At 44.3% G+C, this 16,826-nt stretch overlaps 1 long non-coding RNA gene and 1 other non-coding gene across 2 annotated transcripts; both read left to right on the top strand.

Annotated features, from left to right (window-relative positions):
• The first annotated feature begins 1,975 nt into the window (after positions 1-1,975).
• On the top strand, positions 1,976-16,589 carry LOC122813484. Its single transcript, XR_006366694.1, has 3 exons — positions 1,976-2,237; positions 2,299-2,304; positions 16,580-16,589. It is a non-coding gene; the product is annotated as an uncharacterized LOC122813484 (long non-coding RNA).
• LOC122817675 lies at positions 3,279-3,432 on the top strand. Its single transcript, XR_006367313.1, has one exon. It is a non-coding gene; the product is annotated as a 5.8S ribosomal RNA (ribosomal RNA).
• Positions 16,590-16,826: the final 237 nt, after the last annotated feature.

Genomic DNA, 16,826 nt, shown 5'->3' with positions numbered 1-16,826 from the left:
GGACCGAAATAGGTTTTGCAATTACTCAAGCTTTCAGGCTAACAGAAACACTTTATTGGCAGTTATTAAGTTATTGATGTTATAGAAAGTACTTAAATATCCTCTTTTACGTAAAATATGAGCCTATCATGTATTAGCTGAAAAGGCACTTGAAAAATGTTAGTGTGGAAAAATGTGCAACTCCGTTCAAAGCCAGATCCAGCACTAGGCACGATAGGCAGCTGCCTAGGGCTCTTGTTGGCTGGGGTGCCCCGAATTGGCTTGGCGGATTGATAAAAAATAAAAATCTCTCCCATAAATATCATAAGCTGGAAGACATCTGCAAACACTGCAGAACATTAGGACCTTGTGAGAGACTTTCTGCAGGTAGACAAGAGGGCTTTAGGACCTCTCTGGAGACTTTCAGCAAGAACAGCAAGCCACAGAAATCTCTGTGTTATGGTGTTACCTTATCTTAATGTAAAACATGGGAGATTTTGAACACAATCTGTGCAGTTCAAGATCTGATAGTACTGTTAAATTATCAGCAAGGATTTGATATGGTGTCCAGGGGACAATGGCAGAGCAAAATGGCAGCCAGCCAGAGCAGGGGAGCCTGCAGGATTTTTTGCAGGAGGGTGCAAACCTAGAGCCTCTGCATGGAGACATTCCAGTGTCCCATTGCTTGGCTATTTCTCATCAGTTGCCATAAACACTATTCAAAACTCTCAGTGCGCATACTGTTTTATGCTTCTACAATGATTACAGATATTTGGATTTAATTTACAACTTTTATTTCAAATTTTATAGCACAAACACTGAGAAACATTTGCTAAACAAAGCAATTGTCTTACAATGAAAACAAACTTATCATTAAAACTTCTTTACCTTTGAAACTCACATTCACTGAGACAGCATTGAAACCCACATTTAAAGAAAAAGTATCTGGCCAGTGGCAGTTTAAGTTTACCCTTGGGCTGTTTTCAAACCATAGGCCCCTTGCACACATGTTTAGGGCCATGCAAAGGTTCTTTCATTCACCTTCCTGATTGTATTAATTATAACATATAATTGAATTATATCCCTTGTATAATACAGCACCTCTTATTAGAATGTTTTAAGTTTATAGTTTTGAACATTTTTTCCAGTAAGCAATGAAACAAAACATATGAACCAGTAATGATAAACTGTCCAATTCTAAACATTTTATCCATAAAAGGCCACTCAGACTTCTGTCATTACAATAAAGCAATATCAGTCAATATGCACAATCTCTGCAGAAGCAAAAGCCATCTGAATAATTCCACAGTAAACGTATCTGAAACTAGAAGAGGTTTTTTGCTAGAAAACAACTTTATATTTCAGTGTTTTTATCTACAATTTCAGTGCCTGCTGCCCTCAAAGAATAAATTGCCTATGTTACATTAAAACAATGGTAAACTGGTCTTAGTTACAGTTAAACATATCAACCCTAACAAATGTTTATAACATATTAGTTTTGTGGCTTGTTTATAGATTTACCTTACAACATCCCCTTGGGATGAACTTAGGTTAATTCCTTAAGCTGACATATTTATTGTTAAAAGAAATGAATATGTTTCTTGTGAATGTTACATACTATTCTTTCCTCGTTTATGGGTAAGATATAGTTCTGACATCATTCCTTACACCCTCATTGTACTAACACACATTGTCAGCTTCATTGTTTGTAAGTTAATAGCTATATTTTCCATTCTTAAAAATTGTTACTGTTCAATTTAACTTAATATACTTACTCTTCCATCTCCTCTCTTTTTTCTTTTCCTTCTTTTTTTTCTCTCCTCTATCGGGATTTTTATTAATAGATTGCTGTCATTGCCTTTAAGACTATACTGTTTTGATGTCTCAGTCTCAATTTCATAGCAAGGTTTGCTACTATATTATTTCCCACTTTACTTCACTCTGTATTTTACTAGTAACTATACAGTCCTAAATCTAACTATTATTGCAGCTTAATTTGACTCAACATGGGAAACCTCACCCGGCCCGGACATGGAAAGGATTGACAGATTGATAGCTCTTTCTCGATTCTGTGGGTGGTGGTGCATGGCCGTTCTTAGTTGGTGGAATGATTTGTCTGGTTAATTCCGATAACGAATGAGACTCCGCCATGCTAACTAGTTATGCGGCCCCGTGCGGTCGTCTCCAACTTCTTAGAGGGACAAATGGCTTTCAGCCACACGGGATTGAGCAATAACAGGTCTGTGATGCCCTTAGATGTTCAGGGCTGTACTCGTGCTACACTGAATGGATCAGCGTGTGTCTACCCTTGGCTGACAGGTCCGGGTAATCTGCTGAACCCCATTCATGATAGGGACCGGAGATTGCAATTATTCCCCATGAACGAGGAATTCACAGTAAGTGCGGGTCATAAGCTCGCGTTGATTTAAGTCCCTGCCATTTGTACACACTGCCTGTCACTACTACTGATTGGATGGTTTAGTGAGGTCCTCGGATCGGCCCCGCTGGAGTCGGTCACGGCCCCGGCGGTGTGCTGAGAAGACGAGCAAACTTGACTATCTAGAGGAAGTAAAAGTCGTAACAAGGTTTCCGTAGGTAAACCTGCGGAAGGATCGTTAACGCAGAGGGTCCCGGGACGACACCATCCCCAGGTACCAGAGCCTCTCACGCTCCGCCGCCCCAACCCTCCGAGCCTCACTCTCTCCGCACCTCTCTCGGACTCCCGTCCCTCCGCACCCCTTGAGCCCATGGCTCCCGGGGGGAGGGAGAGGGGGAGTGAGTGTGAGGGCAAGGGGTGGTGTCCGTCCCCCCCTTGCCTCCCGGCGGTGGGAGGGAGGGGGGTCCATCTGCATGGTGGGAGGTGCGCACACCCCTCCGCTGCCACAACGGGATGGCGGCGGGGGGTGCATACGGCCTGGCGGTGCGGCCCACCACGCGCCCTGGAGGCAGCTGGCTCCCCACCGTGGCAGGGGGAAGGGAGAGGGTGCCATCCCGGCAAGGGGGTGGTGGCCTCCCCTCCGACTGCGCGGGGCCGCCCCAGGGGTGGCACAACAGAGTCCTCTCCCCTCGATGTCGGTCATGGGTACCTACGGAGAACACCCCGCCCCACACGGGGTGTTGGCTTGAAGACCCAGGAGGTTGGCGGTGCGGCCATGCACCGGCCACTGTGGGACTCCCTGCGGTGCAAGGCCAGTAACCCAGGTCCGGGCACCCACGACGACACCTGTGAAACCTCACGTGCTCGTCTCGAGGTGCGACGCCGGGCGTGCAGCGGTGCCCCCCAGCAGACGAGAAGCAGTATGACTCAGTGGTGGATCACTCGGCTCGTGCGTCGATGAAGAACGCAGCTAGCTGCGAGAACTAATGTGAATTGCAGGACACATTGATCATCGACACTTCGAATGCACTTTGTGGCCCCGGGTTACTCCCGGGGCGACACCTGTCTTTGCGTCGTCATGCCTTCCATCACCCCAGGGGGTCATCCGGCCCCTGTGGAGTGCGCGGCCGGGGAGTCGAGGGAGCCCGCAGCGGGCCCCCGTCCCCCCAGGGAGAGATGCAGATGGAGGACACAAGTCCCCCCGCCGCCCCGAGCCAGGAAGCCCATCCAAGGACGGGAGGGAGCAGGCGTGTGTCAGGCCCGCCCCCAGAGGCTGTTGGTGGTAGCGCCACTGGGCTGCCCTCCCGGGGCGGATCCCAACGTCTGCCCGCCTGGTTCTCGTGCGTCGGCCGTCCTCCTCCCACCACCCGGAAGTCTGGCGGGGGTAGTGTGGTGGCGAGCGAGCGGGATAGTTCCCGAGGAGGGGGGGGCGGCCTGCCCGTCTGCCCCCACCCCCCAGGGCCCCCCGCCATTCCGCCGCCGACCCCGCTTGGAACGCAACCTCAGATCAGACGTGGCGACCAGCCGAATTTAAGCATATTACTAAGCGGAGGAAAAGAAACTAACCAGGATTCCCTCAGTAACGGCGAGTGAACATCAGCACCTGGAATAGTTCAGGAAAGCTATACAAACATACTTGAGATAGCTGGAGTGGTCAGTATAATAACTGATAGTCTAGGCTGTGGTGATATAAACCAGGAACATAGCAGACAACAGATTACATTGTTGGACATATTCAGGTATCACAGTCTTAAACCAAATACCAGATTTGTGTCACTTCTTTGAAATAATGAGAAATGTTGACAAAGCATGGTTTTAAACTGGATACTGACAAGATAAAAGCTACTGTGACTATGCAGAAATCTACATACACTGAGAATGTTAGTCGGAGCTCAGTGCCATTAAGAAAACTGTTACAACATAGAGTATGATGTTCATAGGTTTCGTAGGTAAGTACTTGACTAGCTGCCCATGTGGGCCATTTTAAGCCTAGCCAATTACCCCATCAAAGGTGAGAATCAAAGCCTGCATCTTGTCTGTGAGGTAAACACCTCTACTATAAAAACTCCCAACCCCTTATAAAAACTCCCAGTCCCTTTAAAAACTCCCAACCCTATGTTGGTCAGCAGATCAAGGAAAAATGTTTGAATTGCTCAAATATGTAGCAATGACAACATTAGCTCTTAAATGCTATGACATGATACTACACACAACCCAAGAAGCTGGTGCCAGCTAAAGCTTAAGAGCAGTTCTGTTATAGGAAGGAAGACATATTGCCTGTGTGTGTAAGTCATGTAGCATCTCAGACAAAAAATACACAAACTAACAAAGAAATCTGGCAGTTAGGACACATGATTAATGCTGTCAATAAGACCAAGAACACTGCATCAGTGAGCCCATACAATATCCCAGGGTGCCTTCCAAATAGCAAGAAACATGACCTATAAGGACCTCTGGAATTACTATTTAACTGTAGCCTCCAATCAGGCTTTGTGCCTCATGAATGGAGAACAGCAATAATAATCTGTCTGCACAAAGGTGGGCCATCTACAGGCCCCAGAAACTACAAACCCATAAGTCTCACTAGTCTTGTATGTAAAGCCATGGAAAGAATTATCATGGAAATGATCAGTAGAGATATAGTAAACCTCCAAACACTAGACCCAACCCAGTTTGGTTTTGTCAAGGGCAGATGGTGCCTACTCAACTTGGTGGACTTCTTTGAGAAGATAACCAAAGTAGTGAATGAGGGAAAAATGGCTCACACTACCTACCTTGACCTGACCAAGGCATTTGACACAATACACCCCACTCAGGCATTGTTGAAGTTCAAGAGGTTAGGTACAAACTCGTGTGTCACCTGGTGGATAGCCAACTGGCTCACAGGCAGGACCCAGGAAGTTAGAATTGGGGAATCCACCTCTACAAAGAGGCCAGTCACAAGTAGAGTCCCTCAGAGATCAGCCCTTGGACCACTCCTTTTTGGCATTTATTTCTCTGAAGTCAAGGCCAATGTCAGTAGTCTCTGACTGACTAAATTTGCAGATGATTACAAATTAGGAGCTGTCATTGAATCCCACACGGACACAAATCCTCTTCAGGAGAGGCTGATACAGAAAAACCATTGGTGTCAGAGTCATGGATTAAAACTAAATGCCAAGAAATGCATAACAGTATCCTTTGGGAAGTCATCCACCCCTGGTAACTATCATATTGACAACAAATCTCTTACAGTTAACCCATAGTCAGGGACTTAGGGACACAAATAGATAGTAATATAGCCTTTGACCATCACATGTCTACAATAGTTGGGAAATCATTCTATGTTGCACAACTTATAAACAAAAGTATGGCATCTAAGTCCAAGAAAGTCATTGTTCCACTGTATTTGGCATTCATCATACCTAACATTGAGTACAAACCCCCTTTGGGGAGAGTGATGTCCCCACAAATTATCACATTAATTTCTAAGCACGCAGTCAGTCATGAGGGATTTGGGCACCCAGATCGATAGAAGCCTGACTTTTCATCACAATGTTGCTTCCATTGTATGGAAAGCTTTCTACATGGCCCACCTCATAAGTAAGGGTATCATAGGTCATAACATTCCTGTATTCTTCCCTTATAAGGCCCATTATTGAGTACAATGCCCCATTTGGCATGTACCTCGCAAAACACATCCAGCAGCTGGAGAGACCACAGAGTTTCCTCATCAGGAGAATCCAGGGCCTCAAAAATCTAGCATACAGGCTAAAAGCTCTATCCTTCTACACTGTTTCATACAGACTCCTCAGAGGTGACCTCTGTCTGGCATACAAGGCAATCTTGGACCCTGTCTTGATGGGACTGCTGTATATCTGCAAGTCAAGCTCCACTCGAGTAACCCACACACACACGGCTTCAACCTGGTCTGTGACATCAGTAGGACTTGCTGGTAGGGCAGATTCCTGTCACAGAGACTCCCCCATCTATGGAATAGACTCCCTCTCCATGTCAAGCATATCGCTTTACCCCTTTTTAAGTAAAATCTGGATAACTGGATGGGAAATAGAAAATACATCCCTGAGATTCCACTTGTGTCCGTGCTGGACAGGGACATTGGGTGCTGATTTGTCTATGTATGTGCTAAACTCTTGACTAGGCTTATAAGGGCCTCAGGGCCAATAACCTTTTAACTTCCTATGATCCTATGCCCCCTTTCATATGTACCTAACCAAGCATATCCAGGAAATGGAACATCCACAGAGGTTCCTCACTAAAAGAATACAGGGCATAAATAAAATATCCTCTGAAGACCACCTCAAGGCCCTATCCATTTATTCTATCTCCTACAACCTTTTGATGGGAGATCTATGCCTGGGATACAGGGTATTGTTAGACCCCACTTTGACGGACCTCCTGCATATCCGCAAAACAAACAGCACCAGAATTACTCATTCTAAAGACTTAAAACCTTGCCTGTGGTATAAATGGGACCTGCTAGAGAGACAGGTAGGTGTCTAAGAGAATACCTCATCTATGGAACAGGCTCACCATACATGTGAAGCAGAGTTCCTCTCTAACCCAATTCAAGTGCAGTTTGGACAGTTGGATGGGGAACAGGAAATTCATCCCTAGTTTGGCACCTGTGTCTCAAATAGACACAGGCAACTTGTAAATGCTTCCTCTCCCAGGCCCCTACTTGTAAATGTTTCATCTCCCAAACCTCTGCTTACACTTATCAAGGGTATTGGAACTTGTCAGAAATTTGGGATGCTTGCTAGACTTAAAAAAAAAACTGTGGTCATTAGCCTAGTAAAGACCTCTGAACTTATACTGTATTAATGCTCTGATGACATTTGCCTTCTGTGCTCACATACAATCCTCTGCTCTGACGTTAATAGGTTGATTGTAGATGTGTACCCATAGGTGTGTACTGCACAGTCCTGAAAGAGAAGCATACATGTTTCCATGAGGCATATTTCATTATGTGACTCCACACCCTTACAACAGCATCCATTGCAGTGTACACACATTATTACACTATCCACATTATAGATGGCAAAGTACAATATCTGTAAATGACGAGCACATGTAGCCTGTCAACAGCACCAATGGATGAAAGGAAGTCATACTAATGTAGCTAGTCACTCTGTGCATCAGACACATAGCTTTATGTACCTGCACCCATGAGAAAGATGATAGGGGTGTGGCACAGTTATTATCACTTGCACAGGGTGTTGTGTGGGGGTGCAGTAGGCTTAGGCTGACCCAATAGGTTGGCAAACTTGTGTGTTTGAGTAAGGGAAGCAGGCAAGATGGTCCATGGAAATGTGTGAGTGTCTGTAGGTGCCCTCAATGTGACATTTGTGTGTGACTGCCTGAACACAGCCAAGCTCAATGCTAGCCCTACATGTCTGTATGTTGGACAGCTGTGAGCCATGCATGGTAGAGTTGACAGTTCATTATCTCCGCCCCTGAACATGAGAACTGGCTCTGCTAGGAGTCGCACTGGCACCACCTTGTCAGGTTGAGATGCTGTGCTACTACCTGAAAGTGACTGATATCTGCTGGGCATGTGTCCTGCATGGGAATGCCCAGGACCATGACCCCTTGGCCTGCTACATCTTGGTGTGGACAGCATACTCCCCTCTGGAGACTGTATGTAATGCCAATATGGGAGCATGATTGGGCCTGGCCATGTTGACTCTCAGCAGATGTAATTGCTCACCTACTCCCACAAGGATGATGCTCAACTCCAATCAGATGTTCCATCACAGACAATGTGCATTCCATGACAGATAGTCTACAATCTGTCTCAGTCAACCAATGCAGGGTATTAGCAACATGGTGGAAGCAGTCACGAATGTCAGACTGCTGCATCCATAACCTTGAGCATTCATCTGGAATTCCTTTTTGAACATGCTTATGCCTCCATGAAGGTCCTAAACATACACTGAAGAACATATGATGAGACACCTGCAACAGGTGGTGGAGGGATAGCAGGCCTCCTACGAGCACCCCTATCAATCCACCTGTGTGGAACCTCACCAACAGTTTGGCTATTGCCAATGTCAACAGTCAATGAAGCCACAGTAGCCACACTTCCCTGTTCAATGTCACCACCCACCAACAGTCCAATATGTGTGGCCTCAAGTGACTGGGTATGCATAGGCATATTGGCTGTGTACATTGGCAATGATGGTGGCTGAGGGATGTAAACCATTGTCAGATTCAGCCTGTGCAACCCCTAGCTGTGCCTCAATTTGATCACCATCATCATCAGAATCTGAAGAGACATTGACATCAGGTGGTGTAGGGGACAAAGACCAACCTCCCTGGTCACCTGTGATAAAAATGAAAAAGATATGCATTAATGCCGGAACCAGTATGGTAAAATATATGTTAAGCTGTATACACTGCTGTCACTATTACAGACTGTTATACCTCCCGATCTCACAGAGTAGGACACGTGGACATTATTTTCTAACCCCAATCTGTACTGATTTGGAAATACTTATTCAGAAAACAATCCTATTAAAAATTAAATAAATGATGTACACTGTGGACATTCTACAAATATCTGTACAGTTGATAGTTATAGCAATCATTAATGTCCTGACAGTAGTTTTCAAGTCAGTCACTATAGTCATACTTACGAGGCAGAGGTATGAATCTAAACTGTGGACATCCAGAAAATATTTGTACAGTAGACAGTTAGTTATGCAGACAGTACATCAGTCCAGCCAGCAGGCCTAGGATGACACTTCAGCTAATACATTGAAATATATCTATATCACTGGCATAACAGTTTTCTGTTTACCAGCAGTAGGAGCATGGCCTCTTCCAATTCTTGATGGTCCTGAAAAGGTTGTGAGAGAGGTAATAGCAAGAGCATCACATGTTACAGTATAACAGGGGGGTAATACATCCAATAATCTCATATCTACAGTAACTGCAATGTTAAAAGGAATGTGGGTGACAATCTTTACATGATCTTAAAACCACAGCTAACTTACTTCCCCCCAAAAAAAATCACCTGCCATCTATGTAAAACTATATACATCTTGACAGGATGAATGCAGCAGTATCTCATATCTACAGTAACTGCAATGTTAAAAGGTATGTGGGTGACAATCTTCACCTGCCATCTATGTAAAACTATATACATCTTGACAGGATGAATGCAGCAGTATCTCATATCTACAGTAACTGCGATGTTAAAAGGTATGTGGGTGACAATCTTCACCTGCCATCTATGTAAAACTATATACATCTTGACAGGATGAATGCAGCAGTATCTCATATCTACAGTAACTGCGATGTTAAAAGGTATGTGGGTGACAATCTTCACCTGCCATCTATGTAAAACTATATACATCTTGACAGGATGAATGCAGCAGTATCTCATATCTACAGTAACTGCAATGTTAAAAGGTATGTGGGTGACAATCTTCACCTGCCATCTATGTAAAACTATATACATCTTGACAGGATGAATGCAGCAGTATCTCATATCTACAGTAACTGCAATGTTAAAAGGTATGTGGGTGACCATCTTCACCTGCCATCTATGTAAAACTATATACATCTTGACAGGATGAATGCAGCAGTATCTCATATCTACAGTAACTGCAATGTTAAAAGGTATGTGGGTGACAATCTTCACCTGCCATCTATGTAAAACTATGTACATCTTGACAGGATGAATGCAGCAGTATCTCATATCTACAGTAACTGCAATGTTAAAAGGTATGTGGGTGACAATCTTCACCTGCCATCTATGTAAAACTATATACGTCTTGACAGGATGAATGCAGCAGTATCTCATATCTACAGTAACTGCAATGTTAAAAGGTATGTGGGTGACAATCTTCACCTGCCATCTATGTAAAACTATATACATCTTGACAGGATGAATGCAGCAGTATTTGACTGCTGATCTAACTAAGCATACCTAGAAGCTCCTCTTGAGAGGAACGGGTGGCACCTACGTCCACAGTGTATTGGCTGATGGATGTTTGGGAGCTGTCCTGTCTAGTACGTTTTGCCAGGAATTCCACTGTGGCTGTGACAGGAGGTTCTTTTGCAGGCCCACCACCAGTGATCTGATGATCCCTGGCCACGTCAGCTGCGTGCCTGTGCTGCATTGATCATATCTGTGGCACAGTGTTGCACCAGCTTGTAGATACTATTTTGATGGCACACTGCATTGATCTGACCTATTTGCCCTCCCTGGCAACAGCATGATTAGATAATGTTGTCACAACACCTTAATGATGAGATAATTTTATGCCTCAAAATGGTGGCCTGCAATGCTCATGCATAAATTGTACTGAAATACAAAGAAATGAGTACACATATAAGGATTACATGCATTCGAGTAAACTAAGTAGAGATAGAGCAATAAAGGAATTCTCTCAGTATTCACTGCTTGATTACACATATTCAACAGTGGGACAAAAATACAAAGTGTGTGGACGCAACTAGAATAGTAGCAATAATGACATATTCATGTTTGTGCCATGACAGGTACTCACATATGCTCACACACCCAACACAGCAGTCCATTGTAGTGTGTCCCATAGCAGGAAATATCCACTCCAACCATAAAAGAAATATAAACAGTAATGCCAGCAAAACAACTGTGTACTATTACAACTGCTATCAAAGGACGTTCCCAAGAGACCTGTGCACCCTTGGTGTTCTCTACATCTTCTGTATGTCTAACAGGGCTGGAGATTAATGCCATGTCATCAGTGCGGTTCTAACAAAGACTTACTGATGTAATCCACATTCTTCCTATTCATATTTCTTATTCCATATTCATATTCCATATTCCATATTCTTATTCCATATCTTCATATTCCATATTCAAACATATGCATCATGTAGGAAACCAAATGGTTACATACCTGATGGAGTACAATACTCTGTTGAAAGATACTGCTCTACAAGAAATGTGTCAACAAGTTAGACACAAGAAGTAACTCTTATTCACACTGGTTTGCCTAGCTACAAATTTGCCCTTTTAAGATGGTTCTCATTAGCAGTTGATTGCATGTGAAGCAATCTGGGCTTCAGAAATGCTAAATGCAGCCTACACAGCTGATTTGCAGTACAATCAGGCAATCCCATGCAACTACTCAACAATATATAAGACATCAATGTAGATTCCATCCCCTTTCTTATATGTTGGGATAAAAGTTAGTGGAGTAAAGATACATCTTACCACACTTTTTGGCTACCAAACCAGGATTGAAACAAAGGTGGAGGAGTGTCCGTATTCACCAAGGATATTCACACCACCAGGTTAGTTGCCCAACACAATGCGTCTGAAATTCTCCAGGTGCAACTAACACTAGGTAAGACTGCAATCCAAATAGTAGCTTGCTACATATCCCCCATCATGCCCCAAGATTCTCACTACACCTTTCTAAACATACTGGAAAATATGAATATACAACCAAATACCCTAATACTGGGTGATTTCAACTACCCTGCCATTAACTGGGAAAACTACTCATGCACGAACACCTTTGCCCAACGGTTCTTGGAATTCATAAATTCCAAAGCCCTGGATCAACTAAACCCACCAGGAGCTCCAATATCCTAGACCTGGTCATTACCAACATGGGAAATTGATGCTCCACACCTATGTTCACCTCCTCGTTGGTCAGATCAGACCATAAGCTAATCACCCTTAACATCCTCATCCCATCCCCACCCCCAGTAAGGAAAGCTCCATAAAAAACTTCTCCAAGGCCAACTTCATGCTACTCAAGTCAGAAGTTACAAACTTCATGACACCCATGCAGATGGGAACTGAAAGTTCGACTGTTGAGTCCTACACTAAGGTACTGTACGAGCACATCCACTCATGCATGAATCATGCCATCCCAAATAGAACCAAGATGCTCTCCTCCAAAAAAGGAAGCCAATCTGGTGGTCCCCTTCCATAAACAAATTTTGCAACAAGAGGAAAAAACTGTTGCAGAAAAGAGGAAAATCCCAGGATGCAAAAAACTCCCTTGCCAGCCAAAGCTGAGATCCTTCATAAAATCCTCCAAAGCTAGTTATGAAAATAAAATTGCCAAAGATTCCAAAGACAACCACAAGGCATTCTATAAATATGTCAAGAATCTAAATGGCAATGCTCAGATCTGCTCTGAGCTACAACAGAATGGCATTAAATATACTGATCCCGAGGATATTGCCAATATCCTGGCAGATCAATTCAGTGCCAACTTCACCCCCCTCTCACCCCCTAAATGGTCCATCTCAATACTGGAAGATTGCCAAATTCCGGTAATAACAGCCACACAGGTAAAAAACGCACTCTCCAAAGCTAAGAATACAACATCCATGGGACCAGATGACATCCCGGGCTGTGTACTAAATGAACTACAAAATGAACTGGCACCTCACCTAAGTGTCATGTTTAAATATACCCTCAAAATCCAAAAAACAAATGCTTGGTGCTGATACCCCAACCAGAGAACAATGATTGAGAAGCCACAAAAACAAAAGAACTCTGGAACGGTGCTGTTATGTATCCAAAAATTTTAATAAAACTCTGCCATAAAAAACATACAAACTTCTGAAAGGTAAGCGCTTTCGGGTGTTAACCCTTCATCAGACCTTCTGTTTTATTAAAATTTTTGGATACATAACAGCACCGTTCCAGAGTTCTTTTTTTTTGTTAAATATACCCTCACCTCAGGCTTTGTGCCTGTGCCTACTGAGTGGCGCACAGCTACAGTTATCCCACTCCATAAGGGGGGATCCACCTTGAATCCCGGGAACTACTGCCCAATCAGTCTGACAAGCCTGATCTGCAAGGCCATGGAAAGTATAATTATGGAACTTATAAACAAAGACATTGACAACCTTAAAACACTGGACCCCACCCAGTTTGGGTTCATGAAGGGCCGATCTTGTCTCCTGAACCTTATTGACTTCTTTGAATCAGTCTCCAGAGCTGTGGACGAGGGTAAGGCAGTCCACACAGCCTATCTGGACCTCACCAAGGCCTTTGAAACCACCCCCCACTCTGGAATCATAGATAAACTTACTAAGCTGGGCATTAATCCCTAGGTCACTCGATGGGTTGCCAACTGGCTTACTGACAGAACCAACACTGTAAAAGTAACTGACTCCAAATCCATCTCCAGACAAGTGACAAGTGGAGTACCTCAGGGTTCAGTCCTGGGAACTCTCTTGTTTGGCATCTACTTCTCTGAAGTACAGGCCAACACTAAGGGACTCTGGCTAACAAAGTTTGCAGATGACTGCAAACTGAGAGTCATTACTGAATCCCCAAATTATGTGCATACTCTACAAAAGGGCCTTACAGAAACAGATGCTTGGTGCCAGAGCCATGGGCCCAAGCTCAATGCCAAGAAATGTATAGTTATCCCCTTTGGGAAAAACATGTACCCTTGCATTATCACATAGGTGGCAGTACACTAAACACCGAAAGTGTGATAAGACACTTACGGACACAGGTGGACAGTGGTCTCACCTTCACTAACCACATCGCCACAACAGTCAGGAAATCCTTGTATGTGGCACACCTCATCACTATGGGCTTTTCATCCAGAAAAAAGGAGGTCATTGTCCCACTGTACTCATCCCTCATTAGACCCATTATAGAATACAATGCCCCATTTGGTATGTACCTCTCAAGACATCTGCAACTACTGGAAAAACCACAGAAATACCTCACTAAAAGAATCACAGGCCTAAAGCACATGCCCTATGCTGACCACCTTAAAAAACTCCAGCTATACTCTGTCGCATATCGTCTACTCTGAGGCAATCTCTGCCTAACATACAAGGCCTTGTCAAACCCAGAGCTGTTGGACATGCTACACTTAAAGAAATCCCAATCCCTTAGAGCCACATGCTCCAGGGATCTAAATCTTGCCATCACAATAAACAAAACATGTTGGGGGGATAGGTTCCTGACCCAGAGACTCCCCAGACTCTGGAATAGACTGTCCATACATGTCAAGCAGAGCGACTCTTTGGCCCTCTTCAAAAGGAACCTTGATGATTGGATGGGAGAAAGGAAATTCACCCCGGGGATCACTTTAGTCACCCTGCTAGACAGGGGTCCAGGGAAGTAAATAGTGTGGGAAGAAATATCTAGGGAATTGTTATGGCTAGGCTTGTATAGGCACTAGAGCCGATAGCCTAGTACCAACCTATGAACATCAGCACAGAGAGAATGTTTGTAGCAGCTACTTTTTACATACAGATGTGTATACTACAGGCTGAAGCTGCTGCTCCTGCTGGCAATAGGCATAGTCAGAGAGGGTGAAGACTTTGCTGGATGACAACACAGAAGAGTAACTGTGGGACCTGTAGCAGGCTTGATTAACAGCCAGAGCCAGATTGAAGAAACTTATCCCACTGGAAATTAAGTTATGTGTTTAAGGTAAGTATGTTAGCCACAGATATCATTACCAGAGTAAAAGGCAACATGCTTGGTGTGTCCTAGAACAAGGTATGGGGTACATTAACCATAATGTCAACCATTCAAACAACTACCAAGAGATGTGTAATGTCATGGTAATGATAGGTTCATAGGTGTGTACTAGGCTAATGGCCCTGGAGCCTTTTTAAGCCTAGCCCATTTAAGTGCTCTGGCATCGTGCCGGTCGACATTAGTTCCCAGTGTCTCTATCAAGTAGAGCCACCGTAGTGATCCCCGGGGTGAACCTTCTATTACCTATCCACTCATCAAAATTTCTCTTGAAGAGAGACAGCAAGGTGCTCTTATTGACATGTATGGGAAGTCTATTCCAGAGCATAGGCAGTCTCTGGTTGAGGAACCTGTCCCACCAGCATGTTCTGTTGATTGTGGTAATGAGGTTGACTTCTCTGAAACATGTGGTGAGGAGGGATTGAGATTTCTTTAGATGTAGCATTTCTAACAGAGCTGGGTCAGACATGGCTTTGTAAGTCAGGCAAAGATCACCTCTAAGTAGGCAATATGAGACAGAGAATAGCTGGAGTCTTTTGAGTCTGTCCATGTAGTCATGTGTTTAATGCCTAGGATCCTCTTCATGAGGTACTTCTGTGGCCTCTCCGGCTGTTGCTCGTGTCTAGTGAGGTACATGCCAAATGGGGGATTACACTCAATGATTGATCTAATGAGGGAAGAGTAGAGAGAGACAATGACCTCTTTCTTCCTGGATGCAAAATCCTTGGTAATGAGATTTGCCACATAGGACTTTCTGACCACAGTGGCAATGTGGTGGTCGAAGGAGAGATTGCTGCCAACCTGCATCCCCAGATCTCTTATAATGCCCTCAGTGTTCATTGGGCTCTCATCGATGTGGTAATTAGTGGAACTGAGTTTTTACCAAAGGGGATGATGACACATTTTGTGGCATTAAGCTTAAGGCCATGGTTTCAACACAAGTCATTGGTCTCAGTGAGGCCTTTCTGTAGGATGTCTGCATTACTTGGGGAGTTAATAATGGCTCCCAGCTTGCAGTCATCTGGGAACTTGGTCAGCCAGAGTCTTTTTGTGTTGGCCTGGACTTCTGAGAAGTAGATGCCAAACAGGAGAGGACCCAGGACCGATCCCTATGGGACTCCACTCGTGACTGGTCAGCAGTCTGACTTGGAGTCTACTACTTTCACACTGTGTGTGCTATCTGTGAGCCAATTTGCAACCCACCTAGTGATATAGGGGTTGATGCCTAGTTTGATGATTTTATCAATAATTCCTGAGTAAGGAATGTTATCAAAGGCCTTGGCCAGATTAAGGTAGGCTGTATGCACTGCCTTACCTTCATCCACAGCCCTGGTGACTGACTCAAAGAAGTAAACAGGTTGAGCAGGCATGATCTTCCCTTCACAAAACCAAATTGCGTGGGGTCTAGAATTTGGAGATTTCCTATATCTTTATTAATCAGGTCCATGATGATGCATTCATAGGTTCATAGGTTCATACTAGGCTATCTGCCCTAGGGCATTTATAAGCCTAGCCAGAGTGTGTTTAACTTTCGCCACCCATTTTAAATTAATTTTGCTATGCCCTTTTTAGAGGTTAGTATACTGTGCCTCTGTCACAGTGACACAGAATTGATAGCCAGGGTAAACCTACGATCTCCCATCCACTCATCAAGATTCCTCTTGAAGAGAGTCAATGTGGGACTCTGCCTAACCTGGACTGGGATTTTATTCCAGAGTGAAGGGAGCCTCTGGGTTATGAATCTGTCCCTCCAGCATGTCCTGTTTATTTCAGTGCTGAGGTTCAAGTCTCTCGAGCGCGTAGCTCGATGGGATTTGGATTTTCTGAGGTGCAGCATGTCCATTAATTCCGGGTTGGACATGGCTTTATATGTCAGGCAGAGATCGCCTCTGAGCAGGCGGTATGCCACTGAGTAGAGCTGGAGTTTCTTTAACCAGGCAGCATATGGCATCTGTTTGAGCCCTTTGATCCTCTTGGTGAGGTACTTTTGGGGTCTTTCCA

Source organism: Protopterus annectens, chromosome 1.part1 (assembly GCF_019279795.1).
Source record: "Protopterus annectens isolate FY-2018-M chromosome 1.part1, PAN1.0, whole genome shotgun sequence".
NCBI lineage: Eukaryota > Metazoa > Chordata > Ceratodontiformes > Protopteridae > Protopterus > Protopterus annectens.
The sequence above is the reverse complement of the archived record's forward strand: the minus strand, read 5'-3'. Positions and strand labels throughout refer to the sequence as shown.